Genomic DNA, 4,939 nt, shown 5'->3' with positions numbered 1-4,939 from the left:
AAAGCACAAGAAATGAGAGTCAACACCCCCCCCAAAAAAAACTATTACACTCAGAAATGATACAAATTAAGAATATGATAGATGATTATACAAAAGTCAATAGAAGATCTGAAAAGCAGAATAATAGGAGCTGAGCAAAAGATCAAGGATCTCAAAGATGAAAAGGAGGAAACAAGTAGGAAATGGCAGAGATGGAAAATAGTCTTTAAAAAGAAATGACCAACATACCAGAGAACTATGGGAATAGTTTCAGGGGAGCAATATAAGAATCTTTGGGAACACTGGTGGAGGGAAGCTGACACTGGTGGAGGGATTGGTGTTTAATTATTTGATGCCTAAAACACAATTATCAATAACTTTGTAAAACAAATTGCAAGAAAAAAGAGTCAGCAGAGTCCCTGATGAACAGGAAGGCAAATATCATGAATAAACAATTACTAAATAAATTATTCATAATAATTTCCCAGGCCTGAAGGGTCCCAGTGAAAATAGACCAAACTAGGAAAACTCTAGGACACTATTATACTCCAAATGACAAAATCCAAGAGAGAGACAGAATATTGAACTCAGCAAGATTTAAAAAGGAGCTTATTTTCAAATAAAAATCCATATGGTATACAGCAGACCTATCAAGTGAAACTCTATTAGCTAAAAGAATATGAACAGATATAGTACAGAAACTCAATGACATGAGTACCTCACCAAAACACTCTATCCAGCTAGATTATCATTCAGATTTGAAGGAACTGGACAGAACTTCATGAATAGACAATAATTTGGTTAATTTATAGCCTTGAAACCATTTATGATTTACATCCTTGAAACCAGTAAATGTAAGAAGCATTTAAATAACTCATTTATGTATGATATCTCAAACTCTACAACACTGATAAACCAGGAATAGCACACCAGATTGGATGAAATGTAATGTAGAAGGCAACCAACCTCGATTAACAAACTATAAACACAGAAGGTTTAACCTGTAACATAGTAATCTCTTATACAAGGGCTTAATATACTCCATGGTGAGACACTAACTTTCTTCTAAGGAAACATTTTATGACTATCCTTTTAGCAAATTATTTATAACAAGCAATGTAAGATAAATTGTTGAGGGCCTACTATGGGGGCAGGCTACAGGGGTAATTGGGAAATTGTATATAATAGTGGCAGGACGGCGCAATGGTGGTGGAATTGGTGTTGGAATATTGAATGTAACTAAACCAATAACTTAATAAACTTGTAAATAACTACTAATAAAAGAACTCTTTTTAAAGGACAGGTGAAACTTCTCTCATGTGGCATTGAGTATGGCACTCATTAATGGTGCATGTGGTTGTCCTCTACTAGATTAAGAAATGTTAAAAACAGAAATTAAACATCACAAATTGACTTATTAATTTCATTTTATTTATCACAAGTTGACTTATTGATTTATAAGTTTTTATTGATTTATTTTTTGATAATTCTATTTGCCATTCATTTAAGTTTTATCGGACCACTAATATGAAAAAAGGAAAAATCAAGATCAGTCTAAACTGAAAGCCAAAGTTGAATATAGCTATTAAGAATAAAGTGAGGGGCCGGAGCGATAGCACAGCGGGTAGGGCGTTTGCCTTGCACGCAGCCGACCCGGGTTCGATCCCCGGCATCCCATATGGTCCCCCAAGCACCGCCAGGAGTAATTCCTGAGTGCAAAGCCAGGAGTAACCCCTGAGCATCGCTGGGTGTGACCCAAAAAGAAAAAAAAAAAGAATAAAGTGAGTGTCCAATGTTGCGATTTCTGGCAGATATTTCTCTGGACTTAGTAAAATACTGAAATACAGAAATCCAAAACTGTGCGGCTGCTAGTGCGGCCTCCTGACTTCATATCTCTTCATTCTCAGCAATGGAAAACAAATTACCAAATGCTTTCTTTTCAGCAGGTCATCTTTAGGGGGGAGGAACTCCAAATCAATGATAGTGAATTTTTTGTTGAGATATTGAATGTAATCAAAGTAAAGTGAAAATAAATTGAAATTTACCAGTTACACATGCGGGGTGGGGGGCTGGGGAGGTGGGGGGAAGGGGGGAGGTATACCGTGATTCTTGGTGGTGGAATATGTGCACTGGTGAAGGGATGGGTGTTTGAGCATTGTATAACTGAGACTTAAACCTGAAACTTTTGTAACTTTCCACATGGTGATTCAATAAAAAAAAATTAAAAAATAATAAATTAAAATAAAAAAAGTAAATAGATGACAGAGTCATGTTCACATTGATATTGAAAGCCACAAAATAAAAACCTTCTTGTACTGTAAATAGTCCCTTTACCAAATGTTAAAGATGCTTAGGCAATACCTTTATGGAGCAATATTAAGAAATGTTTGCAGCCTGCCTCTGACAGTCTCCTGTCCGGGTCACAGGGACCTTGAAACAGCTGCTGCCTGGACCCTTGCTGACCATGCTGTCCCATGTAGAAATTTCTGCGGCCACTGCAGCAGCCCCCGCTCTGAAGAACGCAGCCCTCCTCGGCCCGGGGGTATTGCAGGCAACAAGGATTTTTCACACAGGCCAGCCAAGTCTCGCCCCTCTACCAGCTCATCCTGAACATGAAGGGAAAGTACGGATGGGGCTGATCCCTAAGGAGTTTTTCCCGTTCCTTTATCCAAAAACTGGTGTAACAGGACCCTACGTGCTTGGTACTGGGCTTATCTTGTATTTCCTATCCAAAGAAATAGATGTGATTACCCCAGACACTTTCTCTGCCATATCAACAATAGGGTTGCTTGTCTATTTGGTTAAAAAATATGGTGCCTCTGTTGGAGAATTTGCTGATAAACTCAATGAGCAAAAAAAAAATCTCCCAACTAGAAGTGAAACAGGCTTCCATCAAGCAAATCAACGATGTGATTGAGATGGAGAAGGCACAGCAGGCACTAGTTCAAAAGCGCCAATACGTTTTTGATGTCCAGAGGAATAACACTGCTATGGCCTGGGAAGTTACTTACCAGGAACGGCTGCATAGAGTACACAAGGAGGTGAAGAACCACCTGGACTATCGTATCTCTGTTCAGAATATGATGCGTCGCAAGGAGCAGGAGCACAGGATTAACTGGGTAGAGAAGCATGTGGTGCGGAGCATTTCTGCCCAGCAGGAAAAGGAGACAATTGCCAAGTGCATTTCAGATCTAAAGCTGCTGGCAAAGAAGGCTCGATCACAGCCAGTTATGTAAGATGTCGGCCCCACAGAGATGGCTAGAGGCAGTTGACGCTAAATACTATTCTGCTTGACTGAATATTTCTGTTTTGCTGTTTACTGAAGTAACAGTTTACCTTTCAAGTTCAGTTTTAGAGAGAATGAAAGAATCAGCAATCTGTTGGCCAGTGAGATGTTTCTCATCCTACTTTCTCTGCATTTTGAACTGTTCCATGATCACGTTTAAATACACAGTTTGTCTTTAGTAAAATTTGGTGCCTGACTAAAGATTGCCCAGTCATACTAAAGTATGACTTTTAATTAATTCTCTTATCTTGGAATAAATTAACAGTTGAAACAAGGAAAAAAAAAGAAATTTTTGCACGAGTAAACTCCTGTCCTTTCATTTTTCTCTAGTTTTTTAATATGTTAAAACCCATAACTACAAGCAATTCTCTTTGTAATTAGGCTGATTAAAGGTGCATGCATCAATAGCCTACTGTTAATTTATCTTAAAATTATTGAACTATGTTTACCTCTTTTACAAAGGTAAAAGAGTTTATCTTTAAACTCATATGTTTATGTTTACCTTTAATCTCCTTGAGTAGAACTACCGCAAAAATTTAAGTCACTGAAGATATAAAGGTCTCAGTTTGGGGCTGGAGTGATAGCACAGCAGGTAGGGTATTTGCCTTGCACGCAGCCGATCCGGGTTCAATTCCCAGCATCCCATATGGTCCCCCGAGCACCACGAGGAGTAATTCCTTAGTACATGAGCTAGGAGTAACCCCTGTGCAACACCGGGTGTGACCCAAAAAGTCCCACCCAAAAAAAAGTCTCAGTTTAACTTCAATCATATATTGAAAAAGTAAATCTGACAAATTTTCTATTACTTTTTTTGGGGGGGTGTTGGGGGAGGGTGACTATACCTGGCAGAATGCAGGGTTAGTCCTGGATCAACTATGAATAACTTTATAAATCAAAGTGCCTTAATTAAAAAATGAAAAAGAAAAAAGAAAATCTGCAATAAAATAGCTCACATATATTATATAGAAAATGGACATACAAAGAACGAGAAAGAAAGCTTTGAATGAGAGAAAATTCAAAGCATTATATTGAAATTCAATGTAAAGATGTAATTAAAATTCAATTAAATAAAATGCAAGAAAGCTAAATAATAAAGATAGAATTTAGGTATATATGGAAATTATATTATGAATTGATGAAGTAGTCAACTTTAGTAAATGTCAGTAACAAAATAAGAGTCAAAAAATAGCTATCAGCTCTATTGTGATTGAGGCTGTCTTTCTAAATATATTGCTATTAACTTTTCTAACCCACAATTTGCAACCTATTTAATATAGTGCTGAAGAAAAAATTTTTTCATTTTGTCAATATGAGTTTTTCACCACTCACAGGTTTTGTCTTTTGGAATCAGAGTGATAGTACCGCAGGTAAGGCACTTGCCATGCATCCCATATGGTCCCCCAGCAACCCCAGGAGTGTTTTCTGAATGCAGAGTCAGGAATAAGCCCTGTACACTGCCAGGTGTAACCTCACAACAAAAACAAAACAAAACAAAAATAAGAAGTTTCATCTTCTCCTGTACTGAGGTGCCTACTAACTGTCTTTATAGTGCTAATTCACTTCATTAGCAACTCTTAACATACTAGCTTTCTTAATGTATTTATTTTGTTGTTGATGAATAATTTTTCTACTCTGATCACTTTTCTTTTTTTTCTTTCTCTTTCTTTCTTTCTT

The 4,939-nt window shown here is 37.2% G+C and overlaps 1 pseudogene; it reads left to right on the top strand.

The window, feature by feature from the left end:
- Positions 1–2,421: 2,421 nt before the first annotated feature.
- On the top strand, positions 2,422–3,221 carry LOC101545947 (ATP synthase F(0) complex subunit B1, mitochondrial-like; annotated as a pseudogene).
- The last annotated feature ends 1,718 nt before the right edge of the window (positions 3,222–4,939 follow it).

Source organism: Sorex araneus, chromosome 1 (assembly GCF_027595985.1).
Source record: "Sorex araneus isolate mSorAra2 chromosome 1, mSorAra2.pri, whole genome shotgun sequence".
NCBI classification, from domain to species: Eukaryota; Metazoa; Chordata; class Mammalia; order Eulipotyphla; family Soricidae; genus Sorex; species Sorex araneus.
Note: the sequence above shows the minus strand (reverse complement) of the source record. Positions and strands in the feature narration are given on the sequence as shown.